Consider the following 19,093-nt stretch of genomic DNA (forward strand, 5'->3'; position numbering starts at 1 on the left):
AAGCCTATGGTAACCAGCAGTAGGCAGCAACGAGCAAACGCTCTGGTGACTAGGTCCAGAAGTCAGCCTACTGAGCATGCTCGTGATGTGGTGACGTCTCATTGGTGGTCGGTCGTCAGCTGCTCTAGTGATGTGGCAGCTCCGGATTGGCCCGCGTTCAAGGTCCTGTGCGACTGGATATGAACTGAACATATAAAAGGGACTCAAAAGGGATTACTGTTAACACTAACTAATGGGTTAACACTTCTGTCATTAGTATTCCCTTTTAGCAGGTTCATACTTAGTGAGCATGCCAGTGACAATCAATCACATAAATTAACCTGCATGGAACGCATGCTCCTGTGATCTCCGAGTATTTGTTAATGTTTGGAGATATAGTTTTCATCGGGACAGCTGAATGATTTACAGCTATTAGCCAGCTTGAATACATGTGGGGCACCCTAGCAACCAGCAAACCCCACATGTACTCAGCCTGGCTAATAGCTGTAAATCATTCAGCTGCCGCCATGAAAACTAAATCTCCGAACACTAACAAATTCTCAGAGATCACCCGAGCGTGCTCAGGAAAACCCGAGCAACGAGTATACTCGCTCATCACTACTCTTTACCAAAGAGCACTCATATCTTTTTTATACATAATATTGTACGTCTTTTCAAATTCACCTTCCTTAGACTTACAGTAATATGCTAACACATACCAGGCTTCATTAATATAACTTTGATAGCTTGACGCACCTTACCTTGGACATGGTTGCCATAACTACATCCATGAAGCTACTTTTTCATTCGACAGATGCATTTGATGATGTGACTTTACAACTGTATATGATTTTTGTGCATTGATTGACATGTTATTTAGTTTCTTTTTTTATGTTTTCTCTTTGTTCACATATTGTAAAAATTATTTTTCCATTGCGTCCCTCTGGACAGCATCATGGAGAAAGTCCATCCTTGACCTATAGCAGGACAGGATTACAGAGAGTTTAAAAAGCCCCTCCCACCTACACCCTCCAGTGTTTTTACTGTCCCTACAGGGGATGGTTGTATGAGAGGTTGCTCCAGGAGTGAAGATAGAACATGGACATTTTGTGGGACTCAGGGGGATTGTGCGGCGTGTCCAAACCTTCCCCCTGTCAAGAAGCATGGGGCTGACACCCTGCTGGATGGGGGTCCCTCAGCCACAGAGACCAGTGAGTGGACAATGCTCCTGGGTAGAGCCACTTCCTCCCACAGTGGAGGCTCTCGTCTCCGATGCTGGCCGGCAAGCCACCACTACTTCTGGAAGTCATGTGGTGCATCATATTGAGTGCCTCTGTGCATCACATTGCATCATAGTGCCTCTATGCATCATATTGAGTGCCTCTGTGCATCACATTGCATCATAGTGCTTCTATGCATCATATTGAGTGCCTTTGTGCATCATATTGCATCATAGTGCCTCTATGCCTTATATTGAGTGCCTCTGTGCATCATATTGCATCATAGTGCCTATAGGCATCATATGGAGTGCCTCTGTTCATCATACTGCATCATAGTGCCTTAGTGCATCATATGGCATCATAGTGCTTCTATGCATCATATTGAGTGCTTGAGTGCCGCTGTGCATCTTATGGCATCATAATGCCTCTATACATCATATTGAGTGCCTCTGTGCATCATATGGCATCATAGTGCCTCTATACATCATATCAGTGCCTCTGTGCCCACCACAGCCAGAGGCACAAAAGGCACCAAGCCTGAGGTACTATGTAGCATAGAGGCACTATGACACACTAATGATACCCCCTGAGGCCCAGGGGCACAAAGCACTATGATACAATAGGATGAATATAAGCACTATGACACATTTTGATGCATAGAGGCACTATGAAGCACTATGAAGCACTGTGAAGAGCTGTGAAGCACTATGATGCATAGAGGCACTATGATGCAATATGATTCATAAAGGCACTATGATGCATTGTGATTCATTACAATGCAATATGATTCATTATGTTTCAATCAGATGCAATATGATGCACAGAGGCACTCAATATGATGCATAAAGACAGTATGATGCAATATGAAGCACAGAGACACTATGATGCAATATGGTGTCATATATGGGCAGCACGATGGCTCAGTGGCAGTGGATAGCACTGCCGCCTTGCAGCGCTGGAGTCCTGCGTTCTAATCCCACCTTGGACAACATCTGCAAGGAGTTTGTATGTTCTCCCCATGTTTGCGTGGGTTTCCTCCGGGTTCTCCGGTTTCCTCCCACATTCCAAAGACATATTGATAGGGAATTTAGATTGTGAGCCCCATTGGAGACAGTGATGATAATGTGTGCAAAACTGTAAAGCTGTCATGTCGGACGCTGTTCAGACCAGGTCGTCCGACAGACAGCGGTAATTCCGCTTTTGACCACTATTTACTCATTGGCGTCTGCTAGATTTTGTCTAGCTGTTCCGGGGTTAATTTACCTGATCCTCGGATTGGAAGCTGGGCCATTTCCATGGCCTTTAAATAGTTCTCCTGATCATTGGGCGTCGCCGATTATAGCTTCTGTCCTGCGTTGTTATCTCGGTCTAGAGTGGAGAGCTGGTGGTTGGAGATTCGTTGCTGGTGGTGTATATTCCTTCATCTTATTTACTCCTTCCTATATTTGTGTTTATTTTGCCCCGCACATTTATAGTGTATTCCTGAGTATCTGCGGCGTGATGTATATTTTCCTTTATCCTTGTCTGTGCTAACTGTGGGTATTTAAGTATTACCTCTTCACTGGGTGGTGGGTGGAGGTTTCAGCCTAGGGCTGAGCTCAGGAGTTAGGGTAAGGTTCGAGGCCTGAACATGCACACCATCAGTGTAAACTTCAGGTAGAGGGTCAGTCAGGATTTCCCTAGTCTTAGGGAAATTGCAGGAGCCCGGGTTATTAGCTCTCGCTCACCTAGTCTCTCCCTGACATTATAATCGGCCCAACAACAACAAAGAAAAAAAAAAAAGGGGTTTCTTTTTTTTTTGTTTTGTCATGGATCCCATGACTTCCATAACCCGCCAGTTGGAGGCGCTGTCCCTACAGGTCACTGAGTTGAGGGGGGCAGTGCAGCAACAGGGACTAGCAGTGTCCAATGTGCAAGCTGGAGCGACAGGAAGGGTTACTGAGCCTAAATTTCCTTTGCCTGAAAAATTTGCTGGGGAACGCAGTAAATTTGTTTCTTTTCGTGAAGCTTGCAAACTATATTTCCGTATGCGCCCGATATCTTCGGGTAATGAGGCTCAGCGTGTGGGCCTGGTGTTGTCATTGTTAAGTGGGGATCCCCAAGCATGGGCATTTTCTTTGCCATCTGATTCTGCGGCATTTGTCTCTGTGGAGAGTTTTTTTTCTTCTCTTGGGAAAATCTACGATGAACCTGACAGAATGGCTCTGGCAGAATCTAAGATACCCTCTATTCGCAAGGGGGAGTGAGTTGCAGAGGATTACTGTTCTGAATTTCATCGCTGGGCGATCGATACCCAATGGAATGATGCAGCATTGCGGAGTCAGTTTATACATGGGATTTCTGGAAGGATTAAAAAAGCCCTTCTGATGTACGAGACTCCTACTTCTCTAGATTCCGCTATGAGTCTGGTGGTCCGCATTGAACGCCATTTGTGTCAGGGGGAGCATGAGACACTGCCTATGGGAAAGGGTTTAGGTTCACGTGAGGTTGCTGCAGGTGAGCCCACGGAGCCTATGCAAATCGCAGGGGTGTCACATGTCAAGCATCGAGCCCCTGAGCTCAGGAAGCAGGGAGCCTGTTTTTACTGTGGTAAAACTGGTCATTTTATTAACATCTGTCCTCTGCTGCCTAAGAAAAATGCAACGGCGGAAAACTTCTGAGCTCAGAGGGTGTGGAGGAGACCAGTCTGAGCTTATGTATATCCTCCATGGTGGTTTCTCAGTGCATGCTCCCTGCTAAGGTTTTTGTTGCTGGCAGTGAGCTGCCAATTACTGTTTTTGTGGATAGTGGTTCAGCCACAAATCTCATTGATGAGGGGTTTGCGCGCACAGCAGGTTTTAGGATTGAAAAACTGTCTCATCCTATCCACGTGGTCACCATCAATGCTGCTCCTCTCTCTCAGGGGGAGATTACTGAATTTGTGGCTGAGGTGAAACTCCACATTGGAGTTCTACATTCTGAGCGGGTTACATGTAAGGTGCTCAGGAATCTTCCTGCTCAGGTGGTTTTGGGTTTTCCTTGGTTGTCTGTGCACAACCCAGTAATTGACTGGAAAACTCAGGACAAAATTCGGTGGAGCGAGTTCTGCCAGGAGAATTGCCTGGCCACATGTGTGGCTGCGGTGACTTCAAGCGTTCCGGAGTCGCTTCAGGATTTTATGGATGTGTTCTCTAAGAAGGGTTGTTCAGAGTTGCCGCCACATCGTCCTTATGACTGTTCTATCAGATTTAAACCAGGGGCCAAATTACCTAAAGCAAGGATGTTTAACATCTCTGGTCCGGAGAGACAAGCTTTAAAAGATTACATTGCGGAAAGCTTGAGCAAAGGGCACATCAGGCCGTCATCCTCGCCGGTGGCAGCAGGGTTCTTCTTTGTGAAGAAGAAAGATGGCGGATTACACCCGTGTTTGGATTTCAGGGAGTTGAACCAGATTACAGTTCGTGATCCATACCCTATGCCTCTGATACCAGAGTTGTTCAACCAGGTGGCAGGTGCTAAGTGGTTCACCAAGCTTGACCTCAGGGGGGCGTACAACCTCATAAGAGTCCGTCAAGGTGATGAGTGGAAGACGGCTTTTAATACCCCTGAGGGTCATTTTGAAAATTTGGTGATGCCGTTTGGGTTAACTAACGCACCTGCAGTGTTCCAACATTTCATCAATGATGTGTTCTCGCATGTTTTGGGGAAATTCGTTATCGTGTACCTAGATGACATTCTCATATATTCTTGCGACCGTGAGGCTCATTTAGATCATGTCAGGCAGGTGTTACAGCTTCTCAGAGAGAATAAGCTGTATGCTAAACTTGAGAAATGTGTATTTTCTGTTCTAGAGTTGCCTTTCTTGGGTTATATTGTGTCTGCTTCTGGTTTTAAAATGGACGCCGCTAAGGTGCAGGCGGTGCTGCATTGGGAACGTCCTGATAACCTGAAAGCACTTCAGCGGTTCCTTGGGTTTTCTAACTACTATAGGAAATTTATCAAGGATTTTTCCATCATTGCTAAACCGCTAACTGACATAACTAAAAAAGATACCAATTTCTCTGTTTGGCCTGACGCTGCTGTGCGCGCATTTCAATTTCTTAAGAACAGTTTTGTTTCAGCCCCCATTCTTGTGCAGCCAGACGTATCTAAACCATTTGTTGTGGAAGTTGATGCGTCTGAGGTTGGTGTGGGGGCGGTACTATCTCAAGGCTCATCTTTGAGTGGTTTACGTCCGTGCGCCTATTTCTCCAAGAAACTGTCGTCCGCCGAACGTAACTACGATATCGGCAACAGGGAGTTGTTGGCAATTAAGTTGGCCTTTGAGGAATGGCGACACTTCTTGGAGGGGTCGGTCCATCAGGTAACTGTTATTACCGATCATAAGAATCTGCTGTATTTGGAGTCAGCCAAGCGTCTGTCCCCCAGGCAGGCTCGCTGGGCATTTTCACGCGGTTCAATTTTGTGGTCACTTACAGAACGGGGTCTAAAAACACTAAGGCTGATGCTCTGTCCAGGTGTTTTCCAGGGGGAGAAACTCAGGAGGATCCAGTACCCATCCTCCAAAAGGGTGTTGTGGTTTCGGCTCTCACTACCGAGGTTGAGGCTGAGACTGCCGAGGCTCAGGAGGAGGTACCATCTGAGCTTCCTGTCAACAAATCTTTTGTTCCGCTTCATCTCCGCCTAAAGGTTTTGGCGGAGCATCATGATGCCGCCTTGGCTGGTCACTCAGGGGTTAGAGGTACCTTGGAGTTGGTGTCACGTCGGTTTTGGTGGCCCAAGATCCGACAGGATGTGGTCTCATACGTGTCAGCTTGTACCACATGCGCTAGGGCTAAGACGCCCCGCTCCCGTCCTGTTGGCACACTACTTCCTCTTGAGGTACCTAGTAAGCCATGGACGGAAATCTCCATGGATTTCATCACTGATTTGCCCTCATCAGCTGGAAACACAGTCATCTTGGGGATTGTTGATCGTTTTTCTAAAATGTTGCACTTTGTGTCTTTGCCTGCATTGCCTAACGCTAAGACTCTGGCTCAGGTATTTGTGCAGGAGGTGGTCAGACTTCATGGGGTTCCGTCTGATATCGTGTCTGATAGGGGGTCTCAGTTTGTGGCAAAATTTTGGAGAGCGTTTTGCTCACGGCTGGGAATCAAGTTCTCATTCTTCGGCGTTTCATCCTCAGTCAAATGGTCAGACTGAGCGTATGAACCAAAATTTGGAACAGTACTTACGCTGCTTTGTCTCTGATAACCAGGAGGAGTGGTCTACCTTTCTTCCTTTGGCTGAGTTTGCCATCAATAATCACCGCTAGGAGTCGTCTGGGGAGTCTCCGTTTTTTTGTGTTTATGGGCTACATCCTCAATTTTGTACCTTGAGTCAGAGGGGCTCTTCCGGTGTTCTGGAGGAGGACCAGTTAGGAACACAATTGTCATCAGTCTGGAGGAGAGTTAAACAGCGCCTGTTGAGTGTGGGTGCTAGGTACAAACGTGTGGCTGACAGTAGGCGTGTGCCAGGTCTGGACCTGAGTGTGGATGACTGGGTGTGGATAGCCACAAAAACATAAGACTCAAGATACCGTCCCTTAAATTGGGTCCACAGTTTATTGGTCCATTTAGGGTCACCGCCATCATTAACCCAGTTGCGTACCGATTGGAGCTCCCTATGGTGTATAAGATACACAATGTGTTCCACAGGTCTCTTCTAAAGATGGTGGTGGGTTCTGTGGACGCGGCGCCTATGCCACCTCCAGTCTTGGTGGATGGTAATTTGGAGTTTGAAGTCTCCAAGGTGGTTGACTCTCGTGTAGTGCGTCGCACTTTACAGTACTTGGTACACTGGCTTGGTTTTGGGCCTGAGAGGTCCTGGGTACCAGCCTCGGACGTTCATGCTGACCGGCTGGTCAGGTTGTTTCACCGCCGTCATCTGGACAAGCCGGGTCCTATAAGCTGTGAGGGCCCTGGGGTCCCTCGTAGAAGGCGGGGTACTGTCATGTCGGACGCTGTTCAGACCAGGTCATCCGACAGACAGCGGTAATTCTGCTTTTGACCACTATTTACTCATTGGCGTCTGCTAGATTTTGTCTAGCTGTTCCGGGGTTAATTTACCTGATCCTCGGATTGGAAGCTGGGCCATTTCCATGGCCTTTAAATAGTTCTCCTGATCATTGGGCGTCGCCGATAATAGCTTCTGTCTTGCGTTGTTATCTCGGTCTGGAGTGGAGAGCTGGTGGTTGGAGATTCGTTGCTGGTGGTGAATATTCCTTCGTCTTATTTACTCCTTCCTATATTTGTGTTTATTTTGCCCTGCACATTTATAGTGTATTCCTGAGTGTCTGCGGCGTGGTGTATATTTTCCTTTATCCTTGTCTGTGCTAACTGTGGGTATTTAAGTATTACCTCTTCACTGGGTGGTGGGTGGAGGTTTCAGCCTAGGGCTGAGCTCAGGAGTTAGGGTGAGGTTCGAGGCCTGAACATGCACACCATCAGTGTAAACTTCAGGTAGAGGGTTAGTCAGGATTTCCCTAGTCTTAGGGAAATTGCAGGAGCCCGGGTTATTAGCTCTCGCTCACCTAGTCTCTCCCTGACAAAAGCGCTGCGGAATGTTAGCGCTATATAAAAATAAAGATTATTTATTATTATTATTTTATAATTAGCTTTAAAAGGTAACATACCATATTTTGTAAGACGCACTTTATTTCCCCCAAATATGGGGGGGAAATTGGGGTGCATCTTACAAAGCGAAAATATATCTCATACCGTTACCTTGCAGGCTGGGATGAGGGGGTGTCCGCCACCGCTGCCCAGTGTGTCCGCTGCTGCCCAGGGTGATGCTGGAGTCTCCGGTGCTGCGGGGGGCTCTGCTGACATATTGAGAAAGGCCAGAGCCCCCCGGCAGTTTGTCCATGCTTTCCTGTGCAACGGACTCTGGGAAAATGGCCGCCGGGATCTAGGGAGATGAGATTTCAGCGCTGAGATCTCATCTCTCGAGATTTTGGTGCCAAGATCTCCATCTGCACATGCGCTGCCTCCCAGCGGCCATTTTCCCGAAGTCCACCGCAAAGGAAATAATTGACGAACTGCTGGGGGGCTCTGGCCTTTCTCAAAATGTCGGCAGAGCCCCCCGCAGTACCGGAGATACCTTTGCAGCACCGGAGGCACCCTTGCAACACCAGAGACACCCCTGCAGCACAGGAGCCCCCTGCAGCACAGGACACCTGCACATCCACTCATCCCAGCCTGCCTCCTCCAGCAGCGACCCTGGGACCCCGCTTCACTGCAGTCACCACCCCCGGTAAGCAATAAGATGCATAGATTATAAGAAGCACCACCAATTTATTAAAAAAAGTTTTTTTTACTATTTTTCTCTTCAAAATTTGGGGTGCGTCTTATAATCCAGAGCGTCTTACAAAGCGAAAAATACGGTACATCTTTTTTGGTTCATCCTATAAAAGGACATACTACTGTCCTGGGAGCAGAAAATCCCACAAGGTGGATGGAAAGAATCCTTCCCAACTCCACATATGGCAATCAGACTATTTACCTCGATCAACATCCAGTAGACAGATTCTCGTCCCATAAGTCTGTTGTGTTAGGTTTACCAGAGACGCTATTACTGCCTTTTGTACCTTGTAGCAAAGCAACAACACTGTGTCAGGTGGCAGAGGATCCCATACTTGCTGCTCTTACAGCAGTCAGGGCTCCTAAGATAAATGAAACTGTATCCAGGACTCTTAGAGTTGAGAACCCATGGTCCCACTGCCTCACAGTAGATAGTCACCCTCTGTGATAAGAAGAAACCTACTTTTCTTAAGCCATAGAGTATGGTTACTCCCATCATGGCAGTCAGGGTGTATAAATATCACTGAGAAGATTGCACACCTTCTCATTCAAAGATTTTTCTGTATTTTCATGACTATGAAAATTGTACATTCACACTGAAGGCATCAAAACTATGAACTAACACATGTGGAATTATATACTTAACAAAATATGAGCTGCTGTTAACTTGTGATTTCTGAGGCTGGTAACTTGGATAAACTTATCCTCAGAAACAGAGTGACTCTTGGTCTTTCTTTCCTGGGGGCGGTCCTCATGTGAGCCAGTTTCTTTGTAGTGCTTGGTGGTTTTTGCAACTGCACTTGGGGACACTTTCAAAGTTTTCCCAATTTTTCGGATTGACTGACCTTAATTTCTTAAAGTAATGATGGTAACTCATTTTTCTTTACTTAGCTGCTTTTTTCTTGCCATAATACAAATTCTAACAGTCTATTCAGTAGGACTATCAGCTGTGTATCCACCAGACTTCTGCTCAACACAACTGATGGTCCCAACCCCATTTATAAGGCAAGAAATCCCACTTATTAAACCTGGCAGGGCACACCAGTAAAGTGAAAAACATTCCCGGTGACTACCTCTTGAAGCTCATCAAGAGAATGCCAAGAGTGTGCAAAACAGTCATGAAAGCAAAAGGTGGCTACTTTGAAGAACCTAGAATATAAGACATATTTTCAGTTGATTCACACTTTTTTGTTAAGTATATAATTCCACATGTGTTAATTCATAGTTTTAATACCTTCAGTGTGAATGTACAATTTTCATAGTCATGAAAATATAGAACAATCTTTGAATGAGAAGGTGTGTCCAAAGTTTTGGTCTGTACTGTATATATATATATATATATATATAGAAAGCAAAACACTGTTTGACAATCAATTTAACATGCTGTTGTGCAAATGGAATAGACAACAGATGGAAATTATTGGCAATTATCAAGACACACTCAATAAAAGGAGCGGTTCTGAAGGTGGGGACCACAGACCACATCTCAGTACCAATGCTTTCTGGCTGATGATTTGGTCACTTTTGAATGTTGGTTGTGCTTTCACACGTGTGGTAGCATGAGACGGACTCTACAACCCACACAAGTGGCTCAGGTAGTGCAGCTGATCCAGGATGGCACATCAATGCGAGCTGTGGCAAGAAGGTTTGCTGTGTCTGTCAGCGTAGTGTCCAGAGTCTGGAGGCGCTACCAGGAGACAGGCGAGTACAACAGGAGGACCTGAGGTCCTGATGAGGCAGCAGGACCGCTACCTCAGCCTTTGTGCAAGGAGGAACAGGAGGAGCACTGCCAGATCCCTGCAAAATGACCTCCAGCAGGCCACAAATGTGCATGTGTCTGCACAAATGGTTAGAAACCGACTCCATGAGGATGGTCTGAGTGCCCGACGTCCACAAACGGGGGTTGTGCTCGCAGCCCAACACTGTGCAGGATGCTTGGCGTTTGCCACAGAACACCAGGATTGGCAAATTCGCGACTGGTGCCCTGTGCTCTTCACAGATGAAAGCATGTTCACACTGAGCACATATGATAGTCGTGACACAGTCTGGAGACTCCACGGAGAGCGATCTGCTGCCTGCAAAATCCTTCAGCATGACCGGTTTGGCAGTTGGTCAGTAGTCGTGTGGGGTGGCATTTCTTTGGAGGACAGCACAGCCCTCCATGTGCTCGCCAGAGGTAGCCTGCACACACATATTTTCAATTCAACGCTTTAATAATAATATAATATATATTACACCATGCTCAATATTATTATGCAAATTATGTTTTTCTCGGATTTTCCTAAATGGTCGGAGCAAATGACAGTCAGTCCAATAAAAATCATCACCCGCTAGATTATACATCGAATTTTATTGAAGAAACCTCCCAATGATAACAGTATAATCAACAAAATGAATAAAAATTCAAAGCGCACTGTTCCAAATTATTAGGCACAGTAGAATTTCTAAACATTTGATATATTTTAAAGAACTGAAAATGCTCATTTGTGGAATTTGTAGCATTAGGAGGTCACATTCACTGAACAAAAAAGCTATTTAACTCTAAAACATCCTAACAGGCCTTGCAGTTCTTTAGGCACCAAGCCCTGTTAGGATGTTTTAGAGTTAATAAATAGCTTTTTTGTTCAGTGAATGTGACCTCCTAATGCTGCAAATTCCACAAATGAGCATTTGCAGCTCTTTAAAACATATCAAATGTTTAGAAATTCTACTGTGCCTAATAATACCATGTTACATGTTAACATAGGAACCCTTCTTTGATATCACCTTCACAATTCTTGTATCCATTGAACTTGTGAGTTTTTGGAGACTTCCTGCTTGTATTTCTTTGCATGAAGTCGGAATAGCCTCCCAGAGCTGCTGTTTTGAGTTTTTGAGTTTATCTCCTTTCATGCCCATAGCAGCCAATGATCCAGAGGTATTCTTTGCAGCATGAGATGGTGCATTGTCATGCATGAAGATTATTTTGCTCCTGAAGGCACATTACTGCTTTTTATACCATGGAAGAAAGTTGTCAGTCAGATACTCTATATACTTTGTAGAGGTCATTTTCACACCTTCAGGAACCTTAAAGGGTCCTATAAGCTGTTTCTCCATGATTTCAGCCCAAAACATGACTCCTCCACCTCCTTGCTGATGTCGCAGCCTTGTTGGGACATGATGGCCATCCACCAACCTTCCACTACTCCATCCATCTGGACCATCCAGGGTTGCTCGACACTCATCAGTAAACAAGACTGTTGGGAAATTAATCTTCATGTGTGTCTGGGCCCACTGCAACCGTTTCTGCTTGTGAACACTATTTAGGGGTGGCTGAATAGTAGGCTTATGCACCACAGCAAGCCTTTGAAGGATCCTACACCTTGATGTTCGAGGGACTCCAGAGGCACCAGCAGCTTCAAATAACTGTTTGTTGCTTTGTAATGGTATTTTGGCAGCTGCTCTCTTAATCCAATGAGTTTGTCTGGCAGAAACCTTCCTCATTATGCCTTTATGTACATGAAATCTGTCTGTGCTCTGTTTCAGTTACAAATCTCTTCACAGTATGATGATCACTCTTAGGTTTTCGTGAAATATCTAATGTTTTCATACCTTGTCCAAGGCATTGCACTATTTAACGCTTTTCAGCAGCAGAGAAATCCTTTTTATTTCCCATATTGCTTGAAACCTGTGACCTGTTTAATAACATGGAACATCATTTTAAGTTGTTTTCCTTTAATTAGAATCACCTGGAAAACTAATTATCACATGTGTTTAAGATTGATTTCAGTGATCCATTGATCCCTGAGACGCAATAAAATCCATGAGTTTATTTGAAAAACAAAACAATTAAATCTTTCTGACACTTACCGTATATACTCGAGTATAAGCCGACCCGAGTATAAGCCGACCCCCCTAATTTTGCCACAAAAAACTGGGAAAACTTATTGACTCGAGTATAAGCCTAGGGGGTAAAATGCAGCAGCTACAGGTAAATGTCAAAAGTAATAATAGATACCAATAAAAGTAAAATTAATTGAGACATCAGTAGGTTAAGTGTCTTTGAATATCCATATTGAATCAGGAGCCCCATATAATGCTCCATACTGTTCATTATGGCCCCATAAGATGTTCCATATTAAAATATGCCCCATATGATCCTGCATAAAGGTTAATAAAGGCCCCATAAGATACTCCATAGACACATTTGCCCAATATAATGCTGCACAAATGCTGATTATGGCCCCATAAGATGCTCTATAAAGATATTTGCCCCTTATAGTGCTGCACAAACGTTATGGCCCCATATAGTGCTGCAGGAATGTTATGGCCCCATATAGTGCTGCAGGAACGTTATGGCCCCCATATAGTGCTGCAGGAATGTTATACAGACACTTGCCTCATTTGCTGCAATAAAAAAAAAAATCACATACTCACCTCTCCGTCGCTCAGGCCCCGGGCACTTTCAATAGTCACCTGCTCCTCGTTCCGGGCGCCGATCTGTCTCCAGCACTGACGTTCAGCAGAGGGCGCGCACTGACCACGTCACCGCGCCCTCTGACCTCAGCGTCACTGCTGGAGACAGATCGGCGCCCGGAACGAGGAGCAGGTGACTATCGCGCAGCGCTGCGCTCCCCTCCCCGTATACTCACCTGGTCCTGCCGCTGTGTAGATCCTGCTTCCCCGACGCCGCAGCGCTTCATCCTGTACTCAGCGGTCACATGGTCCCGCTGATTACAGTAATGAATAGGCGGCTCCACCCCTATGGGAGGTGGAGCCGAATATTCATTTACTGTAATGAGCGGGACCATGTGACCGCTGAGTACAGGAAGAAGCTGAAGCTGCTGCTGCCGGCACCGGGGAAGCAGGGACCGCGCCTGGACTAGGTGAGTATTTTTCATCAGCCCCCGCTCCCCCTCCCCTGCCGACCCCCGGTATGACTCGAGTATAAGCCGAGAGGGGCAATTTCAGCCCAAAAAAGTGGGCTGAAAATCTCGGCTTATACTCGAGTATATACGGTAAATCCAATCTGCATAATAATTTGGAACACGATACATATACGTATGTGATAAATATATACTGTATAGTGCCTTGCGAAAGTATTCGGCTCCCTGGAACTTTTCAGCCTTTTCCCACATATCATGCTTCAAACATAAAAATACCAAATGTACATTTTTGGTGAAGAATCACCAAACAAGTGGAACACAATTGTGAAGTTGAACAAAATTTATTGGTTATTTTAAATTTTTGTGGAAAATCAAAAACTGAAAAGTGGGGCATGCAATATTATTCAGCCCCTTTACTTTCAGTGCAGCAAACTCACTCCAGAAGTTCATTGTGGATCTCTGAATGATCCAATGTTGTCCTAAATGCCTAATGATGATAAATAGAATCCACCTGTGTATAATCAAGTCTCCGTTTAAATGCACCTGATCTGTGATAGTCTCAAGGCTCTGTCTGAAGCACAGAGAGCATCAAAAATACCAAGGAACACAACAGGCAGGTCAGTGATATTGTTGTGGAGAAGTTTAAAGCTGGATTTTGTTATAAAATGATTTCCAAAACATTAAACATCCCAAGGAGCACTGTGCAAGCGATCATATTGAAATGGAAGGAGTATCATACCACTGCAAATCTACCAAGACCCGGCCGTCCCTCTAAACTTTCATCTAAAGGCCCATGATCACTCTGGATGAACTGCAGAGATCTGCAGCTGAGGTGGGACAGTCTGTCCATAGGACAACAATCAGTCGTACACTGCACAAACCTGGCCTTCATGGAAGAGTGTCAAGAAGAAAGCCATTTCTGAAAGATATCCATAAAAAGTGATGGTTAAAGTTTGCAACAAGCCACCTGGGAGACACACCAAACATATGGAAGAAGATGCTCTGGTCAGATGAAACCAAAATCAAACTTTTTTGCAACAATGCCAAACGATATGTTTGGCGTAAAGGCAACACAGCCCATCACCCTGAACACACCATCCCCACAGTCAAACATGGTGGTGGCAGCATCATGGCTTGGGTCTGCTTTTCTTCAGCAAGGACAGGGAAGATGGATAAAATTGATGGGAAGATGGATGGAGCCAAATACAGGACCATTCTTGAAGAAAACCTGTTGGAGTCTGAGACCTGAGACTGGAATGGAGATTTGTCTTCCAACAAGACAATGATCCCAAACATAAAGCAAAATCTACAATTGAATGGTTCACAAGTAAATGGATCCAGGTTTTAGAATGGCCAAGTCAAAGTGCAGACCTCAATCCAATCGAGAATCTGTGGAAATAGCTGAAAACAGCTGTTCACAAATGATCTCCATCAAACCTCACTGAGCTTGAGCTGCTTGCCAAGGAAGAATGGGCAAGAATTTCTGTCTCTCGATGTATAAAACTGATAGAGACATGCCCCCAAGTGACTTGCAGCTGTAATCGCAGGAAAAGGTTTCACAACAAAGTATTAAGTTAAAGAGGCCGAATAATATTGCACAACCCACTTTTCAGTTTTTGATTTTCCACAAAAATTTAAAATAACCAATAAATTTCATTCAACTTCACAATTGTGTTCCATTTGTTGCTGATTCTTGACCAAAAATTTACATTTAGCATCTTTATGTTTGAAGTATATGTGGGAAAAGGTTGAAAAGTTCCAGGGAGCCAAATACTTTCGCAAGGCACTGTAACTCGAGCCTTTTTACAGGAGCCCCTCAGTTGGCTCTATCTGCTACTTTGCGTTCGGGTGCTAATGGTGGACAGGCAACTTGCAATTGTCTATCTGCCAGTTTCTCCTGTGGGGCATACAGTCCCACACAGCCTCAGTCTTCTGGCCACCAGTTCCTGTGCTTCAGCATGGAGGAAGCTCAGTCGCAGCTGCTCTCCAGCTCTTCTCTCTCCTTTGCTTCTCTTCCCCTTTCAGTCTCCTACAGACTGCTCTGCTTCTCTTTCTTCCTTCAAGGAGCCGTGCAGCACTACTGGTCTGCACGGCTCCAGCTTTCCTTCCTCAGACTCTCTCTCTCTGTCTGCTTCCTCTCTCCTGTGTCCCTCTGACAGACTGCCTACTCAACTCCTCCTCCAGCCAGAATATATAAGGAAGTTCCGCTGAATCTGGGTCTCGAGAATCACCTTCTGGCCTGGAGTTAGAACAGTGTTGCATGTACTGGTTACCTGTTAAAGGGATTATTCCTCGCTTCAAAGCATGGTATCACACTCCCAGTAAGGAAGGCAATACCACTATAACAATTGGTTGCCTGGGGTGTTACATGATGATGAGATGTTAGATCCCAGTTGACTTACCCTGACGAAGCTGCAGCTGCAGCGATACGAATGGGGCCTTTACCTTACCCCCTCTTATCATTTATTAGGATTCCATGCCCACATGGCTCCATCTTACAGCCTTTCTCCTCAGTTAGTAATGTGGTTTTACCCACTCACATCCCATAGGCTATTGTAACCTGCTGTTGATCTTTATTCCATCAGGAGTGACCATCCATCAGGTTGTATATTTACCTTTTCCCAGTGCACATTCCATTATTGGACTTTCCTTGTTCTTTCCTCTTTCCTTTTAGGATAACACACCAGTAATCTGGGGGTTGGAATGCATTATTATATGTCTTCCCAATGGGGCACACTTGTGACAGCAATCGTATGCATATATGATATGTAAGGTGTATCGTATTTACTATTTATACTTTTGTGGTCACATTATTTTAGGGATGTTGTATGGCTTGCCACTAATATTTGCTTGTGCTTACTGACTAGACCCATATTATGGTGTACATGGGCCATTATTGAGCTTTTTATAAATATAACATTGATTATTTCATTTGTTCCACTCTCTGCCTAATTGGCCTAGTTCTTTTGAGGGTGATGGTTTATTGGTCATGTTGTATGTATTTTACATGTTTTTAAATGTTTTGTCTTGAGGTGCAATAAAGGTTTTTCCTTATATTTTACTATGTGGATGTGCACACCATTATTAGTCAACTCTTTTTTCTCTTCTTTCATACAGATCCCAGTTGGCGTGAACATAGAGGCACACAGCTGAGTAGGTCATCTGAGGAGGAATATGAGGAGGTTACATTGCGCCATCTAACACAGACACGCAGTGATGCAGCCACAGCGAGCGATGCATCCTCAGCCACTATTTCTACTATGGTGAAATTGATGCCACTTGGTGTCTGCCAATAATTTTGGAAAAATGAACACTCCTAGTTAGGTCTCCTTCATGCTTTTTGCTTGTAGCAGTAGGCCTCTGAGACCATCAGGCCTCCAATTCCTTGTACTCAACTATGCGTGTCAGTATCCTTACAGTGCCTTGTGAAAGTATTTAGCTCCTTGGAACTTTACAACCTTTTCCCAGTTATCATGCTTAAATATAAAGATACCAAATGTTAATTTTTGGTGAAGAATCAACAACAAGTGTAACAAAAATGTGAAGTTGAACTAAATTTACTGGTTATTTTAAATTTTGCTCTCTGATAGTCTCAGGGTTCTGTTTGAAGCCATAGAGCATCATGATGACCAAGGAACACAACGGCCGAATAATATTGCACACCCCACTTTTCAGTTTTTGTATTTTCACAAAAATTTAAAATAACCAATACATTTCATTCAACTTCACAATTGTGTCCCACTTGTTGTTGATTCTGCACGAAAAATTTAAATTTGGTATCTTTGTTTGAAGCATGATATGTGGGAAAAGGTTGAAAAGTTCCAGGGAGCCGAATACTTTCGCAAGGCACTGTATATTGTTCTGATGGTAGTCTAGAAAATTGATATTTATGCCACCTGCGTGTGGCTCAGCTTGAAAGCAGGTAGGGGTGTTGCATATGGTGTCAGGGCTTCCAAAGGCAAAGGGGCCGTATACCAAACCCTCACCCACCTCGTCTTACTGTGACGTTCATTGGAAAGCTGGAAATGCTCTCCCAGACCCCGATATCTCATGCCTGGCTGATTGCTGCAGTTCCATGCTGCAATTTGTACTGTGGGTGAATTGAGGCCTGGTGTCTGTCCCTCATTTGATGTGTTTTGGTTGCATTTGGGGCCGTTCTAAGGTGTTATGCATGCATTTGTTTTTGCCTCCCATTGACGTGAGTGGTGTTCGGTAATGTTCGACGAATATTCGAGGAGTTATTCCGCGAATATTGCAAAATCGGGCAACGTAATCCAAATCGAGCATTGAAATATTTATTTATCTCTAGTCATCACATTAAAGACACAGAAAAGGCTGAAGGAAAAGCTTCAGTGCGACACACAGCCAGTGTCGGCGTCACCACATGGCACACCACAGAAAGTGCTAAGGCCGTGGAAAAAGGGGGTGCCACTCACTGTTTGGGACACCGAACCACCTCAAATACTCACCTCCCTCATTCCCGCAGCTTCAGTCTCTTCAGAGTCTTCTGACACTCTGTGACTTCTCAGGACAGAGCGCACGATGACATGACTACAGTTAACCCTCTGTGCTGAGCATTTCAGAGGGTCAGAAGACACTGAAGATACTGGAATAGCGGGGAGAGATGAGAGGTGAATATTTGATTATTTTATTTTTATATGTATGGAGGAATATATGGGGCAATTTTATACTTTATGGAGCAATGCATTGGACCACTACTCTGTATACAATGGTGGCAAAACAAATCTTTACAAGTTCAAAAACAAAAAATTCTTAACTTTCAATTGTTTTATTGTGAATATTTTGTTTTAATTAGTATTGAGAAGTGGGGAGCCAAGTCAATTTTGCTATAAGGCAGATTTAAAATTTCTCCCCCATCATGTGTACTTTTAAGAAGTGAAATCATGACACAGATTGTATATGCAAAGTTTTAAATAATAAAAAAATGGTGAGGGAACCCTTCTATTCTTGATAATCATCCATGATAAAGCTCACAGCTTAGGGTTACAGCCTGCATCTGTCAGTTTTGTTATTCTGGTTATCAAAAATAGAAGGGAACCCACACTTTTTTTTAATTATTCATAGTGCAGACACCAGCTTATGAATGCTCCCATCAGCCGGCGCCTGCTTTCGCTGTCATCAGTGACAGTATGTGTAAGCTGATGCTGATGCTAGTAGTAGTCCCATCAGCCAACACCTGTGACTGGAGGTGATCTTACTGCTAATCAGAGCCAGTGGTGTTTCTCGCACTGTTATGCAGATGACAGGATGAATAACACCTGATGTTTGGGGTGTTGAACCCGAACAGTAACACAAACATCGTGGAGCGGTCTGTATTCCGGGTCCATGCACCAACAGTAGGTGTCATTACGGACCCTGAACTTTACTGGTCAGGTCGCCCATCTCCATTCATGATGATACCATTTCAAGCAATCAGGAACACAGGAGCAGGAATATAATTGAGATTAGTTCTTTAATACCTTGTCATACCCCACATGTTGTTCCCACCCTGACAAGGGCAGTACCCAAGTATAATGATGCCTCAGTAAAATCTAAATATATGTAGCGTCCCTAAGCATTTCCTCTTCCTATAGATGATTTATCAGTAGAGTGTAAGAACCGTTGTGATTATAAAGAGTAAAGGACAGGTATATGACAGTTGCAGGAAACTCAGTTTTAGAGTTGACAAGTCATGACAGAGCCCATAATA

This window comes from Ranitomeya variabilis, chromosome 2 (assembly GCF_051348905.1).
Source record: "Ranitomeya variabilis isolate aRanVar5 chromosome 2, aRanVar5.hap1, whole genome shotgun sequence".
NCBI lineage: Eukaryota > Metazoa > Chordata > Amphibia > Anura > Dendrobatidae > Ranitomeya > Ranitomeya variabilis.